We start from the raw sequence: 19,371 nt of genomic DNA on the forward strand, positions 1-19,371 counted from the left end.
ATGTTTATCATTGTTCTATCTTTGTAGGCTAAGAACTGTTTATTGGAAATGGTGTTATATTCCCTATAGTTCTTATTCTGCTGGAATATGGTTTTGCAACTGCATCTTCAACATATTGCCTAACCTTTTTCTCAAGGTTGGAATGCATAGTAACTTACCAATATAGATCTGCATTTTCATTAGTGAATTTGGGTTTTATGAAATTTTAAACATATTAGACCAGAATTTCTTCAAATTATCTCCAGGATTTTGCTTTGTTGATGGACTCGCTTCACTGTTGGATCCATTTGTTATTTGGCTGTTGAGGTGTATTTTTGATTTGAATTGAATCTATGAAAGTTGAATGTTTGATCAATGAAAATTGGGATAGATTGAAATCAACTTAGACATACTTTCTTTCTTTTTGACAGGGTGTCATTTTTTCCTTCTAAGACTTGGGCTTGAATATTTCCCTCCCCCATGAATTCAATGTATTTGGCATAAAGATCTTCCACATAAAGTTTGTTTCTAACAAAACTGAGAAGAGTTTGAAGCATTACTTTGATTTTTAGGATTACATGGAAACTCATTGTTGTCTAACAGTTTAGACAACATTGATCTAACAAATTTGAAGCATACCTACAGTGGTGGAGGGAAAACTAATAAATAAAGGTGAAGTTTTTTTCTAACAGGAATTTTTTTATTTTAGGTGACAATGGATCATAGGTCTCCATTCCTAACACTTAGGATACCAGCTGCCTTTTAAAGCGTTGTACCTTTAACTTCTTACACTAACAAAAATCCAATCAAGGTATTGCTTGTTTAGTTGATTCTTTTTCTTAGGCATTCTTGACTCGTCTTGGATTAAAGCATTGTTATCTTATCAGCAAGTAATTACTTTCCAACCACGCCCGGTGGGCAGTCGCCTATGACACCAAGTTCAACATTTTTACGTAGTACACCAGGTGGCAAACTAATGGCATGAAGGATCAGGTTATATAGTTAGGGATATAGTATCAGGTTATATAATTAGGGAAAACCCCTTAATAACAATGTATGGCACTACATTTTTGTTACAACTATTGATTTGTTTTATCTTTACATGGAACGATTATTTGTATGACATTAAATTTTATACAATGGATTGTATTTTTTCGTATATGATATTTAATTTTATATTATGAGACATTAATACAAATTTAATTTGAACATCAGTAAATCTACAAATAATATTTCTTTTAAACATTTAAAATTATGATACGCAAAAATGTGTGTCATCTTCATTTATGACATGGCCTTTCTTGACAGGGGCTTTCTTGATACGCGTTGCGTGTCCTTAACACGCACGTCATAAGGTTGCGACATGCGAATGCGTGTCGTCTTCCTTTATGACAGGGGCTTCCTTGATACGCATTGCGTGTCGTAAACGTGCGTCGTAATTGCGCGTCGTAAATGAGTGTCGTAAATGCGCGTCGTCTATAGACGACGCGTAAAAGCGCGTCGTCTCTCTTTATGACATGGCCTTCCTTGACGCGCATTTGCGCGTTGTCTGAGCCTTTTACGACACGCAATGAGCATCGTAAAAGGCTGTTTTTCTAGTAGTGATATTAGACAGCGACTGCAGACCGCTCACAGCCGGCAGAAAAGTTATGCCGACCGACGCCAATCTGAGCTGGAATTTCTGGTGGGTGACATGGTTCTCCTGATGGTCTCACCCTGGAAGGGTGTGATCTGCTTCAGGAAGAGGGGAAAATTAGGTAACCATTACATTGGGCCGTTGAGGATTGTTTCCAGGGTTGGAAGGCTAGCTTATAGGCTAGAGCTTTCGGGGGTGCTTAGCCAGATCCACAGCACATTTTATGTTTCGGTATTGCGAAAATATGGACTAAGAGGCAGTGGTATCGTTGGATGACATTCAGGTCAATGAGCGCCTAAACTATGTGGAGAGGTCTGTGGCTATTTTGGAAAGGAATAAGAAGATTCTAAAAAACAAGGAAATACCTTTAGTAAAGTTACAGTGGGAACATCGGAAGGGATCTGAGTGGACATGGGAGCCGGAGTCGGAGATGCGCGAGCATTACCCGACATTATTTTTCCTGAAGACTTCGAGGGCGAAGTCTAGTTCAAGAGGGGGAGAGTTGTAACGCCCCGATTCTCAGGTATTTTTTAAATGTGATTTATTGGGTTAAGCTCTACTCGACGAGTTGGTTGACCTACTCGTCGAGTAGCAGCAGGGTAGGATCGTGTGTTAAGTGACCTACTCGACGAGTCCATATTGGGACTCGGCGAGTAGGAGCTAGCAGACGAAACCCTAAATCTCTGCGTTTTCACCTCTATTTAGAGGAGCCTTAGCCTCCTTTGGCCTCTTTGCAGTCTTTGAGAGCCCCTTAAAACCCTAATACGCATGTGTGTGTGTGTGCCCATTATGTGTTTGAAGCTTGAAAAGAGGATCTTTGGAGGGAGAAGGCTTTGAGGAAAAGGAGACTGGAGCAAGTAGAGTTTCGGAATCGACTCTTATCTCAATTATCATCTTTTAAAGGTAACCACATCACCTTTTCCTTGTGAATCTCTTCTATTGGTTAAGTTTTAGGGTTTTTCGTGAGATAATAAGTTGGAAAGATGAGCTATGGGCTAGATATGAGGTTGTAACTTCAGATCTGGACCATCCATGGATTCTAGAAGCATAAAGTTTCATTTTGGTCATGATTAAGGTACCTCTTGAGTATGAAGTTCCATTAAGAACTCAAAATAGGCATTTAGAGCCTTTATAGCCATGCATGCATGTAAAGTTTGCAACTTTACATGATAAGCATGCCTTAGAAGCTTGGATCTGTGACTTGGAGCCGCTGCATCGCTTAAAACAAGTCTGTATGGAAAATAGACTGAATATACTCGGCGATTCGCAAGGTGGACTCGGCGAGTCGCAAAGTTGACTCGGCGAGTCACATGAAGATGGCCGTCTACCTGATGAGTTGGATGAACAACTTGGCAAGTCCGATGAAGATTACCATAAGTCTCGACGAGTTGAAGAACAACTCGGCGAGTCGGATGAGTTTTCCATAGAATATTATGCATGTGTATCCGTCGAGTTTCAAGGAGGGAACTCAAATGGGTGGCCTTAATGTTTGAAGGAGAATCGAAGGAACTCGACGAGTCACCCCGATGACTCGGTGAGTTGGATTGTACATAAAGGAACTAGGCGAGTTGGGGTCAACATGGACTATTGACCTTGACTAAGGGCTTTGAATTTGATCAGGGGTTCACTAGTGGGTTATGGAGTACCTTATAAGGTTAAGGACTTACGAGTATATTGTACTATGACAATAGGTGGTGGAGCCAGTGTCAAGTAAGCCGTTAGTTGGTGTTTACCTTCCAAGTCGACATCTGCGAGGTGAGTTATCCTCACTGTATCGATAGGGTCTACGGCACCAAGTTCGACCCTTTAAATGATATTGTTATGGTATGGTACATGTGGTTATGATCTGTTAGATTGGAATCAGGGTAGACAGTATGTTATGCTTTTATGATCCGTAGGGATCGGTATGTTAGTGACCAGCTAGGTCGGTACTCTAGTTACAGGAGAATTCTATGATTGATGATAAGTGAAATAGATATATTTGATGTTTTATATGTTGGTATATGATAGTTATGAACACATGGTTATTTTCTTGTTGGTTGGGTTGAGGCGGTCCTGCTTTATGCTGAAGGCCAGCATACCGTATGAGCTGTACGGGGAGACTAGAGGCCCATGTGACTGACCAGTCATGCCGAAGGCTCGGGATAAATCCAAATAGACTTTAGGCCCTGTAAGGCGGTCCAGTATGACCGATGGCCTAGTATGGATGTTGATTGATTGATTATTCCTGATATGATATTGTCGTTGTGGTATTGGTATTTTGGGGGTAGCTCACTAAGCCCTCGGGCTTATAATTTTCAGTTTATTGTTTCAGGTACTTCAGGAGATCATGGCAAGGCGAAGGCGAGACCGTACCGCTCCTCATCCTTATGTTATGAATTTGGGACACTCTGATGGAAATTGATTTGAAAACATTTTTGTAAACAAATGCTCTTTAATTTTATTATGATTGGAAAAGTTTAAATTTGACGTAAAATTTATGGATGTTACAAGTTGGTATCAGAGCCTTGGTTTGAGTGAATTGGAGGAACACTCGTGTGAATCCAGTCTCAAATCAAGGAGTTTTTTGAAAAGTAAGTTTTAAAATGGTTTTTAAAATAAAGGATGGAGGATGCAAAGGGTACGATCAGCCGGAGCCTGTAAGTAAACCCCAAAATACCATGTAGTTATTTGATATTCTGATATGTTAGAACAACATGATAGTGCTAGGCTAGGGATCTTCAGGAATCACATGATAGATTTGCCTGATTGCATGATGCCTATTAGCCTAGGGTTTCTTGTACGTGAAATTGACATCATAACCGTACGAGTTTAGTGTATGCATCACGGTTGTGCATAATAAAGACCTTATAGCCTGAGAATGTTGATTTGGCCTTCGGGTAGGATTGGATATTCAGAAGTCTATTGGGTCCAGTGTTATGTTCAGCTAGCGTGCACTGGTGCTACAGGGGATGATAGAAGTTTCATGGATGTATGAGTCGTGATAAGTGGTAAGACTAGATGCGAGATATTTGCTAGTCCTATGGAAGTGAGGGTTGAGCAAATTTCCTATGTTGATCATATTGTTAGGGTGTTGTGGTGATACTTGAGATAAATATGGGTAGGTGTCAAAGGTTTTGGTCTCCCGACATTATGTTATTTATCTGATGACTTGTATATATATTTCAGTATGATGGTGATGAGACGTGTTGCTTCTGGATCCTGATTAGGATCAGGATCAACATCAGGGTCGGGAGACGGAGGGTTAGAGGTGCCGGTAGCACTTGAGCCCGTGGTACAGATAGGGACCGAGGAGTTGGATGCCAGGATCCGGGAGATTATGCACGACGAGATTGCTGTTGCGTTCTGAGCGTAGCTGCCAGAGATGTTTGGGTGGATTAAGACCGCGATGGTTGAGTAGTTTGATGAGCGATATGCAGCTTTAGCTGAGATAGCTGTCGCTGCAGCCACTTCGGCTGTAACTGTGGTAGGGGTTGGAGGAGGAGACTGCAGGGCTTTCCATTACTAGGACTTCGATAATACGAAGACCCCAACGTTTGATAGTACACAGGATGCGATTAGGGCTATGAGGTGGTTATCTGATGTGGAGGGTTGTTTCATCACGTGCTCATGTACAGCTGACCAAAAGGTCAGGTATGCCCTGAACCTGCTGAGACTTGGGGTAAAGGACTGGTGGAGGCTAATGATTGGGTTGTATACTGATGATCAGTAGGCTGCTATTACTTGGGAGCAGTTTAGAGATACGTTTCGCACCCGCTATGTTCCACGTGTTGAGCGGGAGCGGCTTGCGCAGGAGTTTTTGACATTGAGACAGGATGGGGAGTCCGTGATAGAGATTACACGTATGTTCAAGGAGAGGGCCATGTTTTGCCCGAAGCTTTCTTCAGAGCAGTCTCAAATGACTCGTTATCTGAGTATGCTAAAGACTGATATTTGACAGTTTGTGTCTACATAGCGATGTGATACCCTCCTGGATCTTCAGGAAGCTGCAAGGCGGCGTGAGTTGGAGATAGAGTTGCAGCTAAAGGAGTAGCGTCAGGCACCGACACAGTCTTAGTCGGCGCCTAAGCGGTCTAAGACCACTGATACACGGTCTGTGGGTCATCAGAGCCGCACTTGTGGAAGGTGTGGCAGGGTTCATTCGGGGGTTTTTCGAGTAGGAGGTGGGTGCCACAAATGTGGCAAGGAGGGGCACTATGCCAGGGACTGCCGTCAGTCCGCCCCTCCAGTAGATATGAGGATTTGTTACCTTTGTCATCAAGTTGGTAATGTGAAGACCAACTATCCGCAGCTCTCCGCCAAGCCGGCGCAGGGTTCCGCGCCCGCTACTGTGAGTGTTCGAGATGGGAGGCCAGTCAAGGTGGAGCCTCCGAAGGCTCAGGGTCACGCCTACCAGCTCACAACTGAGGAGGCTAAGGCAGCACTGGATGTGGTTGCTGGTACGTTTCTATTCTCTGTCTCCGTTATTGTATTTGTTTTATGCTTATTGATTGTACCTGTGATTAGGTACGTTTTAGTAAATTCTTTGCCTGCTTTGGTATTATTTGACTCGGGGGTGATTCGGTTGTTTATATCTCATACCTTCTGTAGAGGGTTCAGTGTGCTGATAGATGATCTTGAGTGTCCGTTGCGAGTATCGATCGCCAACGAGCACGAGGATTCTGCTTCATCGATCTACCGAGTATGCGAGTTGCAGATTTTCGGGGTACCCTTCCCGATAGATTTGATTCCTATCCCCATGGGGGAAGTGTGCGTGATTTTAGGGATGGATTAGCTTATCCGTTTTGGTGCCAGGATCGACTTGAAGGACAGCAGGTGGTGGTTCAAACCCCAAGTGGGAGAGAAACTTGTAGTATACGGTGAGGGGACCAGGTTGGGATCAGGGTTTCGTTCGGTAGCTAGGGCTCGATAGCATATTTAGCATGGGTGTGGAAGTAATTTAGCATACGTGGTAGATACGCGGGTTAGGGAGCAGCCCTCAGTTTCAGAGGTTCCCATGATCAGAGAGTTTGCTGATGTGTTTCTGGATGAGTTACCCGGATTGCCTCTGGAGAGGCAGGTTGAGTTCATGATTGATCTAGTGCCGGGTGCGATCCCTATTGCTAAGGCTCCGTACCAACTGGCACCGCCAGAGATGCAGGAATTGTCATCTCAGTTGCAGGAACTACTGGGTAAGTAGTTTATTCGTTTGAGTAGTTCACCCTGGGGAGCACCGATCCTTTTCGTCAGGAAGAAGGATGGTTCGCGCATGATGTGCATTGACTATAGGGAGCTGAACAAGTTAACGGTGAAGAACCGTTACCTGCTCCCGAGGATAGATGATCTTTTCGATTAGCTACATGGTGCATCTTGGTTTTCCAAGATTGATTTGAGATCAGGATATCACCAGGTCAGGGTGAGGGAGGAGGACATGGAGAAGACCTCGTTTTGGACTCGTTATGGTCATTACGAGTTCGTGGTGATGCTGTTTAGGCTCACCAACGCGCCAGCGGTGTTCATGGATCTGATGAACCGAGTCTGCACACCGATGCTCGATCGCTCGGTTATTGTGTTCATAGATGATATCTTGGTGTATTCCAAGACTTGAGAGCAGCATGAGGAGCATCTTAGGGAGCTGCTGGAGGTTCTGAGGCGAGAACGGTTGTATGCCAAGTTCTCGAAATGCAAGTTTTGGTTACGAGAGGTCTAGTTCTTCGGACATCTCATTAACTAGGATGGGATTTTGGTGGATCCGGCTAAGGTGGATGCGGTTATGCAGTGGGAGAAACCGAAGCCTCCCTCAAACATCAGGAGTTTCTTGGGTTTAGCAGCGTATTATCGGAGATTCATTCGTGATTTCTCCAAGATTTCCTGTACCCCATCACTCGTCTAACGAGGAAGGGGCGGATTTCTGGTGGGGCCCTAAGCAGCAGAGGGTATTTGAGACCCTTCGGCGATGTTTATGCAAGGCACCGGTGTTGACACTCCCGAGGGAGTTGAGGATTTTGTGGTATTTTGTGATGCGTCCATAACAGGCTTGCGGCCAATCCTCATGCAGAGGGGACGAGTGATAGCCTACGCATCGTGACAGCTGAAGTTGTATGAGATGAGATACCCCATGCATGGTCTCAAGTTGGGAGCGGTGGTTTTTGCTCTCAAGATTTGGATGCACTATCTGTACGGGGTCCGTTGTACTATATACATGGATCACAAGAGTCTGATACATAGCATGGATCAGCCAAACCTGAACCTGAGGCAGGGCAGGTGGCTGGATGCGGTCAAGGACTATCATTGTGAGATCCTTTACCATCCTGGTAAAGCGAACGTGGTTGCGGATGCTCTGAGCCGCAAGTCAGCTGGGTCATCGACCCCATCGAGCTGTATAAGGATAGCGTTGGATTCCCCACTGGTGGGTTTGATCAGGGATGCTCAGATTGAGGGTATCAGACCAAAGAATTAGAAGATTGAGAGGATTAAGGGCGAAAGCGCCCGGTTTGTCCAGGATAGCCGCGGGTTGTTAACCCGTTACGGTTGGGTTTGGGTCCCGATGTCCGGAGGGGTCCGACAGACAGTGATGGATAAGGCTCATAAGTCTTGTTTTTCGATTCACCCAGGAGCCACCAAGATGTACCGTGATTTGAATTCGAGTTATTGGTGTCTCGACGTGAAGCGAGATATCACTTGGCTTGTTGAGAGGTGCTTGACCTGTAGGATGGTCAAGGTCGAGCATCAGAGGCCGCATGGTAAGCTGCAGCCTCTGGAGATTCTCATGTCGAAATGGGAAAGGATCGCGATGGATTTCATCATGAAGTTGTCGAAGATGGAAAGGGGGTTCGATGCTATATGGGTCATCGTGGATCGATTGACCAAGAGTGCCCATTTCCTAGCCATATAGGAGAGTTTGTCGGCAGAGAAGTTGGCCGACCTGTATGTCAGAGAGATTGTCTCTCACCATGGGGTTCCAGTTTCTATTGTTTCCGATCGAGACGTCAGGTTTATCTCCCGTTTTTGGCAGAAGTTCCACAAGGAACTGGGTACGAGACTGCATTTTAGCACGACGTTCCATCCGCAGGCTGATGGGCAGAGTGATTGGACCATTCAGGCCCTCAAGGACATGTTGAGGGCGTGCATCATTGATTTCTGTGGGAGTTAGGATTCACACCTACCGCTTGCTGAATTCGCCTACAACAACAACTATCATTCCAGTATTGGTGCCCAACCTTTTGAGTTGTTATATGGGCAGAAGTGTGGGAATCTAGTCTGCTGGGGTGAGGTTGGGAACAGGGTGATGGGTCGGACAGACGTAGCTCTTCAAACTACCGAGATGATACAACAAATTAGACAATGACTACAGACCGCTCAGAGCCGACATAAAACTTATGCTGACCGATGCCGATCTAAGCTGGAATTTCAAGTAGGAGACCTGGTTCTTCTGAGGGTCTCATCCTGGAAGGGTGTGAACCGCTTCAGGAAGAGGGGGAAATTGGGTCCCCGTTACATTGGGCCGTTAAGGATTGTTGCCACGGTTGGCAAGGTGGCTTATAGGCTAGAGCTTCGGGAGGATCTTAGCCAGATCCATAGCATATTTCATGTTTCACAATTGCGAAAATGCATTATGGACCAGGACGCAGTGGCATTGTTGGATGACATTCAGGTTGATGAGCGCATGAATTATGTGGAGAGGCATGTGGCTATTTTGGAAAGGAAGAAGAAGATTCTATGAAACAAGGAAATACATTTAGTAAAGGTACATTAGGAAAATCGGAAGGGATCCAAGTGGACATGGGAGCCGGAGGTGGAGATGCGCGAGCATTACTCGACATTGTTTTTCCTGCATACTTCGAGGGCGAAATCTAGTTCAGGTGGGGGAGAGTTGTAACGCCTTGATTATTATGTATTGATTAAATAAGATTTATTGGGTTAAGCTCTACTCGATGAGTTGGTTGACCTACTCGTCGAGTAGCAGCAGGGTAGGATCGTGTGGTAAGTGACCAACTCGACGAGTCTATATTGGGACTCGACGAGTAGGAGCTGGTAGATGAAACCCTAAATCATGGGGTTTTCACCTCTATTTAAAGGAGCTTCATCCTCCTTTGGCCTCTTTGCACTTTTTGAGAGCCCTTAAACCCTAATATGCATGTGTGTGTGCCCATTGTGTGTTTGAAGCTTGAAAAGAGGATCTTTGGAGGGAGAAGGCTTGGAGGAGAAGGAGATTGGAGCAAGCAGAATGTGGGAATCAACTCTTATCTCATTTATCATCTTTTAGAGGTAACAACATCGCCTTTTCCTTGTCAATCTCTTCTATTGGTTGAGTTTTAGGGATTTTGGTGAGATAATAAGTTGGAAAGATGAGCTATCGGCTAGATATGAGGTTGTAACTTCATATCTGGACCCTCCTTGGATTCTAGATGCATAAAGTTTCATTTTTGGTCATGATTAAGGTCCCTCTTGAGCATGAAGTTCCATTAAGAACTTAAAATAGGCATTTAGAGCCTTTATAGCCATGCATTCACGTAAAGTTTGCAACTTTACATGATAAGCATCTAGAAGCTTGGATTTGTGATTTGGAGCCGCTGCATGGCTCAAAACAAGTTTGTATGGAAAATGGACTGAATGGACTCGGCGAGTCGCTAGGTTGACTCGGTGAGTCACAAGAAGATGGCCGTGAACTCGACAAGTTGGATGAACAACTCGGCGAATCCGATGAAGATTACCATAAGACTCGACGAGTTGAAGAACAACTCGGGGAGTCAGATGAGTTTTCCTTAGAATATTATGCGTGTTTATCCATCGAGTTGCAAGAAGGGAACTCAATGGGTGGCCTTAAACTTTGAATGAGAATCGAAGGAACTCGACGAGTCACCCTGATGACTCGGCGAGTTGGATTGTACTTCAAGGAAGTAGGCGAGTTGGGTTCAACATGGACTGTTGACCTTGACTGAGGGATTTGACTTTGATCAGGGGTTGACTAGTGGGTGATGGAGTACCTTATAAGGTTAAGGACTTACGAGTATATTGTACTATGACAATAGGTGGTGGAGCCGGTGTCAAGTGATCCCTGAGTTGGTGTTTACCTTCCAAGTCGACATCTGCGAGGTGAGTTATCCTCACTGTATCGATAAGGTCTACTGCACCAAGTTCGACCCTTTAAATGATATTGTTATGGTATCCTACATGTGGTTATAATTTGTTAGATTGGAATCAGGGTAAACAGTATGTTATGCTTTTATGATCCGTAGGGATCGGTATGTTACTGACCTGCTAGGTCGGTACTCTAGTTACAGGAGATGTCTATGATTGATGATTAGTGAGATAGATATGTTTGATGTTTGTATATGTCAGTATATGATAGTTATGCACACATGGTTATTTGCTTGTTAGTTGGGTTGAGGCGGTCCTGCTTTGTGCTGAAGGCCAGCAAACACTATAAGCGGTCCCGGGAGACTGTAGGCCCACATGGCGGACAAGTCATGCCGAAGGCTCGGGATAGATCCATGTGACATCCCCAAAATCTCGGCCAGAAAAGACCGATTTTCATTAATCCCTTTAAAATAATTTCAGAGTAAATCCTTTTGATTTGATATAGTTGCGGAATTTGTTCCCAAAAACAAAGTATGATAAAATAATATTTACCAAAGCATTTCATAAAAGAAATGTATCTTCATTATATAATCAAAACTTGGGAAGTCGTGTTCCGATACAGACCATAAAGCCTAAACGAAAACATTACAAGTCATTCAACAGATATATACATATACAGACTTGTAAACAAAACAACTTGATGGTTCATCCATCTTATGCGCTTGCGCCACTTCCTGTAATACAAATAAAACTAAGTGGGTCAGGCTTGGGAGCCTGGTGAGCATATAGGGTTTTCAACCCACAATAAATAATTAAATTAATTTTCATCAACCAACAATAACCTAATTACCCACTCCCGTTATTCTCACTTTATGTCCCTAAAATAACTAACACAAGGGACCTAGTCTAAGAATATTTCATCGGGGTGACAACACATGCTTCGGGGGTTCCTCAGCAATATAAGTCAAATAAGGCAACCATGAGGAGGATGGAGTACAACGAATGAACACCCAAGTTCATTAACACCTACAGGTGGCGAACCTGCTAGCGTTCCACAAGACTGTCTAGAAAAGTCTGTAGTCGTCATCTAAACTCCGCTAGATGACTGAATCAAAACAACAACGAGGCGTCTCATCTGTTTATTACACACCAACTATCTACCCATGTTCTACCCAACATATTAGTAGATAAAAATATACATTTGTATACATAGTTTAAAAACCTGTATAGCATGCTTTAATCAATACATATTCCACATAACAGATGAGACACACACACATAACACGTCTTTCATAGAGAATAAATCATATATATGAGATAGAAAAAAGTGAATACACATTCACACACATAACCACAAAATTATACACATAACACGTATTTCGTATAAAATACTTCATAATTATGCGTTAGAAGAAAGTAACCAGACACTCACTTGATCTGAAGATGATCGGACAACACTACGGCTTGCAAAAGTAGTAATCCTCAGCAGATCTGGAACATCTCTACAAAAATCGAACTTCTCGAGGGCAGAGCTTCGGCTCGGGAATCGCACTTCTCGGGATCCCGGGAGCATGAAACTTCCTTCTTAATTTGGATATGAGATCCGGGGTGTCGGGATGGCTTCGGGGGTTTACACGCAGACCTTGGCACAAAGAGGAGAAAAAATGAGCAAAATTACCCGGAACCCTCGCATCCTATTTATAGGAGGCTGAGGCCTTGCCGTACGCTGGGCGTACAGCCTTACGCGGGGTGTAAGCCTATGAAATCATCACTGCATGGGTCATCCGAAGAACTCGAGTGCGAGGTGCATCATGCTTCGCGGTACGCTGGGCGTACTTCGGATCAGATTGGTGACTCCTTCGGATATACATCTGAATTAAAGATTAAATTTAAATATTAATTATTTAATAAACTTCGGAAATTCATATCTTCTTCATACGAACTCCGTTTTTACGTTCTTTATATCCACGTGTAGGTGAGACTACGCTCTACAACTTTCGTTTAGACATCGTCGGCTAATTTTGACTTTATTTGTTATTATTTATTTTTAGTAGGCCCGGACATGAAAATTTCGTTATAAATTCATAACTTCTTCGTTTGATGTCCGTTCTCGCCTAACTTTTCATTGCTTCGATACCAACAATGAGATCTTTGATTCTCGTTTAGATTGCTTCGGCTAAAAACCGCTCGATCTCAAATCGAGTATTTCGGGCTGCATACAGCTATGTTGAAACTTCAATAAATCATAACTTCCTCATACGAAGTCAGATTTTGGCGTTCTTTTTATGCTCGCTCTCGATTTAACGAACTCTACGACTTTCGTTTAGATCACTAAGGCTAAATATTGCTCTAAAGTGAATTTCAGTTTTTACGTCATTCAGCGTTGCCAGTTCTGTCGCGAAACATCGACAAGTCATAACTTCTTCGTTATAACTCGGATTTCGGCATCCTTTATATCTTCGAAATCCTTATTTCGACCACTACATCTTTATGCAAAGATATTGAGATTATCCCATACTTCAAATTTGACGCTTATTTTTATTCTTAATTCATTAAATTATAATAATTAAGAAAATAAACACATAATTCACATAATTCACATAATACTCAAATATTTCGTCATTAATACTTCAAAAAGAGTTACAAGGGTTAACCTAGACTATTACATCAACGAAAATGCTTAGTCTTGATAAGGTGCCATTTTTATGTTCGAGTGGAAACTATTATTGTAGGAAAATTCTACCAAAGGTAAATGTTCATCCCAGTTACCTAGGAATTCTAGGGTACATGCCCTCAGCATATCTTCAAGCGTTTGTATCGTCGTTTCACTCTGACCATCAGTTTGTGGATGGTAAGCGGTACTTAAACACAACTTGGTACCCATTTCCTCTTGTAGACTTTTCCTAAACCTTAAGGTGAAACGGCTATCACGATCCGATACAATCGTTAACGAAACACCGTGAAGCCTCACAATTTCCTTCACATAAGAATTCGCGAGATTTTCCATTGACCATTTCTCATTAGCTGCTATGAAATGCGCACTCTTAGTGAATTGATCAACGACCACCCAAATCATGTCATGACCATTCTTTGTTTTGGGTAATTTACTGATAAAATCCATCGCAATGTCTTCCCACTTACCCATAGGCACCGGTAAGGGCTCTAAACTCCCATATGGTTTCTGATGTTGTGTCTTGACTCTCGCACAAGTGACACACTCGACTACATACTTTGCAACATCAAGCTTCATCGTCGGCCACCAATAGTAGGGTTTCAGGTCCCTATATATTTTAGTGCTACCATGATGAATCGAGTACATGGTTTTGTGATCTTCTTGCATCAGAAGATCCCTAATTCCTCCTGACTTTGGTACCCAAATACGATCTTGGAATACATTCAGTCCATGACCGTTTGTACCAAACACTAACGTTTTACCCAAACATTCCTCCTTTCGGTCATTTTTCTTAGAAGCTTCCTCTTGAGCTTTCTTTATACTCTCCACAATTGTTGAGACAACTTCTATTCTGAACGCTCTTGGCCTTTTTCTCTCAACATTGACTTTCCGACTGAGAGCATCAACAACAACATTAGCTTTACCGGGATGGTAAAGTATCTTACAGTCGTCGTCCTTGAGTAACTCTAGCCAGCGTTGTTGCCTCATATTTAACTCTTTCTGATTGAAGAGATATTGGAGACTCTTATGATTAGTCCACTGCCAACTCCAAATCATGGGTTGGGTAATTCTTTTCATGCTCCTTCAGCTGTCGAGACGCATATGCTATCACCTTTTCTCTTTGGGTCAAAACACAACCCAATCCAACCCCAGACGCGTCACTATAGACAGTGAAGTCTTCAACTCCATTAGGTAGAGAAAGTACCGGTGCCTCGCATAGCTTCTTCTTAGCTTCTCGAATGCTTCTTTATGCTTATCACTCCAAGTATAAGTAGCTCCTTTGTGGGTCAAAGTTGTTAATGGAGTAGCAATCGAAGAAAAGCCTTGGATAAACCTTCGGTAATATCCGGCTAATCCTAAAAAGCTTCGGATCTTCGTGGGACTTTTCGGTTGTTCCCACTTCATTACAGCTTCAATCTTTGCTGGATCAACCATTATCCCTTCTTGGTTGACCACGTAACCGAAGAATTAGACTTCACGAATCCAAAAATCACATTTGGAGAACTTTGCATACAACTTCTCCTTCTTCAAAACTTCTAACACTTCTTGCAAGTGTCTGCCATGCTCCTCTTGGCTCTTCGAATAAATCAGAATGTCATTTATGAGCACTATCACGGATTTATCAAGGAAAGGATTACAAACCCTATTCATTAAATCCATGAATGCTGCTGGAGCATTGGTTAGTCCAAACGACATAACCAAGAACTCGTAGTGTCCATATCTAGTTCTGAATGCAATCTTCTCGATATCTTGCTCTCTTACTTTTAGCTGATGATATCCTGACCTTAGATCGATCTTCGAGAAATAGCTCGAACCTTGCAATTGATCAAACGGGTCATCAATCCTCGACAACGGATATCTATTCTTTATTGTTGCCTTGTTCAGCTCTCTGTAATCGATGCGCATTCTCATACTTCCATCTTTCTTCTTCACAAATAACACCGGAGCTCCCCAGGGTGATGAATTAGGTCTAATGAAACCTTTGTCCAATAACTCCTGAAGTTGAATCATCAGCTCATTCATCTCTGTCGGTGCTAATCGGTAAGGTGCTTTTGCTATTGGCGTGGTTCCTGGTAACAAGTCAATTCTGAACTCCACTTGTCTATCAGTTGGCAATCCGGGAAGATCTTAGGGAAATAGTTTCGGATAATCACACACCACTGGAATACTCTGCATCACTTTCTTTTCCTTCTTAGCATCAATCACAAATGCTAAATATGATGTACATCCCTTGGGCAAACACTTTCTGGCTTTCATTAGAGAAATGATTCCAGAATTTACTCTGGGTTTATCTCCATACACCATAAACGATTCCTTCCCAGGCGGGTTTATTTTAACTATCTTCTTCTTGCATGATATCTCGGCGTCATTGACGCTAAGTTAATCCATTCCCAACACGATGTTGAAACCATTAAGTTCGACAGGCAATAATTCCTCGTGAAACTTATTCCCATTAAGGTCGATTAAGAAGTTTTTCATACGATGGCTAACAGGTACAAACTTGCCACTAGCAACTTTGACTAATAAAGCATTATCTAGTCTATCAACAGAAAAAGCTAGTTTTCTACCAGACTCGTGCGAAATAAAGGAGTAGTTGGCTCCAGAATCAAACAAAATTTGAGCAGGTAATTTGTTTACGAGAAAGGTACCTGAAGCGACATCTTTAGCAGCCTCAAGTGTCATCTGGAAGGCTCTCGCCTTCGCCTTCGGATAGTCTTTCAAAATATGCTCCTCTTCATTACAACCAAAACACATCCATTTGTTGTTCGGACACTCATTGGCAAAATGCCCAACCTTTCCACAATTGTAGCAGGTTACATCCTCGCTACATTTCCCAAAGTTCTTTTTCTTACACTTATCACACCACTTCCCTTCGCCTCCTTTTTCTCCACCAAAATTTTTTGAATCAGATTTCGAAAATTTTCTTTTCTTACCGGAACCAAATGTTCCCTCAAACTTTCTCTTCTCACAAACCTCAACCTTGTCGGTGGTTCTCCCCATAATCATGTTCTCCACAGACTTAGCAGCCCAAATAGTTGCCTCTAGAGTAGGTGCCTGATGAACTGGCACTGCGTACTCCCATAAGAGTCCCTTTGCATACCGATCAACCTTTGTCAACTCATCTGGAACGATGCGCAAAGCAAACTCCATCTTATCGGTAAAGTTATTAGTGTATTCATCATCTGACATGCTGCCTTTCGTTAATGCCAGAAACTTGTTCTCCAATTCTAACAGATTTTGAGCCGAGCAGAACTTGCGCTTGAACTTCACCAAGAATTATGCCCATGTCAATTGCAGTGGCTCATTAGGGCTTAAAGTCTTCCCTAGAGTGTTCCACCAACGAACGGCTCCACCTCGGAACTGACGCACTGCATAGATAGTCTGCAACTTGCCTCTGTAGCCATAAGTCATGAAGGCCAATTCCATTTCTGAGATCCAATCCATAACTCCAATTGGGTCCTCCTTTCCATTGAAGGTCGATGGTTTGCAAGTTAGAAAGTCCTTGTACTTGCATCCCATTCCATCATTCCTTCCGTCATGGTTGTTTTGCCTAACTATCGGTGGGTTGGCTTGACCAACAGACCCACTGAAGTTTTCACCTTCCGAGTGCCCTTCATTTAATTCAAGCTCGTCCACACGAATTGACAATTCTACACGATTCTGTTGAAGCAACCGCCTAGTCTCCTCCATTTGACGATCCAACGTTGTTTGAATCATCATTTGTACACCAGCCATTGTTATTGGCTCAGGTGTTGCTGCTACGACAGGCATTTGCTCAATCACTGGTGGTTGATTCCTGTTTTCATCAGCATTTCCAACTCCACTTCTTGTTCTCACAATTTTTGATCTATACACCAAATAAGGTGAAATTAGATCCTTATTCACGATAGATATTCAAATCATCCTTATTACTCCGAAACGTTTAAATGCTAGTTCTAAATTCGTAGACATACGCTTTGAATCCTACACACATAAGGTTTGTAGATCCGGTCGGCAACAGACCATAGATCTGAACAAATAATATCATATATGGCAACATATAACATTTAGCACATAAAAGCATTTTAGGCAACTTTCCTAAAATAAACTAGTGCTCGTGTCTAAAACATAACCGACACATATCTCAAAACTTCACTTAGCATTTTAAGTTTAAGTCTAGAAATCCTACAAATTCCTAATTCGCTTAAATTAATGCTTTGATACCAACTGTGACATTCCCAAAATCTCGGCCAGAAAAGACCGATTTTCATTTATGCTTTTAAAATAATTTCAGAGTAGATCCTTTTGATTTGAAAGAGTTGCTGAATTTGTTCCCAAAAACAAAGTATGATAAAATAATATTTACCAAATCATTTCATAAAAGAAATGTATTTTCATTATATAATCAAAACTCGGGATGTCATGTTTCGATACAAACTATAAAGCATAAACGATAACATTACAATTCATTCAACAAATATATACATATACCGACTTGTAAACAAAACAACTTGATGGTTCATCCATCTTATGCCCTTGCGCCACTTCCTGTAATACAAATAAAACTGAGTGGGTCAGGCTTGGGAGCCTGGTGAGCATATAGGGTTTGCAACCCACAATAAATAATTAAATTAATTTTCATCAACCAACAATAACCCAATTACCCATTCCCGTTATTCTCACTTTATGTCCCTAAAATAACTAACACAAGGGACCTAGTCTAAGAATATTTCATCGGGGTGACAACACATGCTTCGGGGGTTCCTCAGCAATATAAGTCAAATATGGAAACAATGAGGGGGATGGAGTACAGCGAATGAACACCCAAGTTCATTAACACCTACAGGTGGCGAACCTGCTAGCTTTCCACAAGACTGTCTAGAAAAGTCTGTGGTCATCATCTAAACTCCGCTAGATGACTGAATCAAAACAACAACGAGGCCTCTCATCTGTTTATTACACACCAACTATCTACCCATGTTCTACCCAACATATTAGTAGATAAAAATATACATTTTTATACATAGTTTAGAAACCTGTATAGCATGCTTTAATCAATACATATTCCACATAACAGATGAGGCACACACACATAACACATATTTCATAGAGAATAAATCAGATCTATGAGATAGAAAAAAGTGAATACACATTCACACATATAACCACAAAATTATACACATAACACGTATTTCGTATAAAATACTTCATAATTATGCGTTAGAAGAAAGTAACCACACACTCACTTGATCAGAAGATGATCGGACAGCACTACGGCTTGCAGAAGTGGTAATCCTCAGCAGATCTGGAACATCTCTACAAAAATCGAAGTTCTCGCGGGCAGAGCTTCGGCTCGGGAATCACACTTCTCGGGATCCCGGGAGCGTGAAACTTCCTTCTTAAATTAGATATGAGATCCGGGGTGTTGGAATGGCTTCGGGGGTTTAGGCGCAGAGCTTCGGCACAAAGAGGAGAAAAAATGAGCAAAAATACCCGGAACCCTCGCATCCTATTTATAGGAGGCTGAGGCCTCGCCATACGCTAGGCGTAAGCCTCCGAAATCATCACTGCATGCGTCATCTGAAGAACTCGAGTGCAAGGTGTGTCATGCTTCATGGTACGCTGGGCGTACGCCAGTACGCTGGGCGTACGTCGGATCAGATCGGTGACTCCTTCGGATATACATCTGAATTAAAGATTAAATTTAAATATTAATTAATTAATAAACTTCGGAAATTTATATCTTCTTCATACGAACTCCATTTTTGACGTTCTTTATATCATTGCGTAGGTGAGACTACGCTCTACAACTTTCGTTTAGACTTCGTCGGCTAATTTTGATATTATTTTTTATTATTTATTTTTATTTGGCCCGGACAGGAAAACTTCGTTATAAATTCATAACTTCTTCGTTTGACGTCCGTTCTCGCCTAACTTTTCATCGCTTCGATACCAACAACGAGATCTTCGATTCTCGTTTAGATTGCTTCGGATAAAAACCGCTCGATCTCAAATCGAGTATTTCGGGCTGCATATCGCTAAG

This window comes from Lactuca saligna, chromosome 4, assembly GCF_052625555.1.
Source record: "Lactuca saligna cultivar CGN05327 chromosome 4, ASM5262555v1, whole genome shotgun sequence".
Classification (NCBI taxonomy): Eukaryota; Viridiplantae; Streptophyta; class Magnoliopsida; order Asterales; family Asteraceae; genus Lactuca; species Lactuca saligna.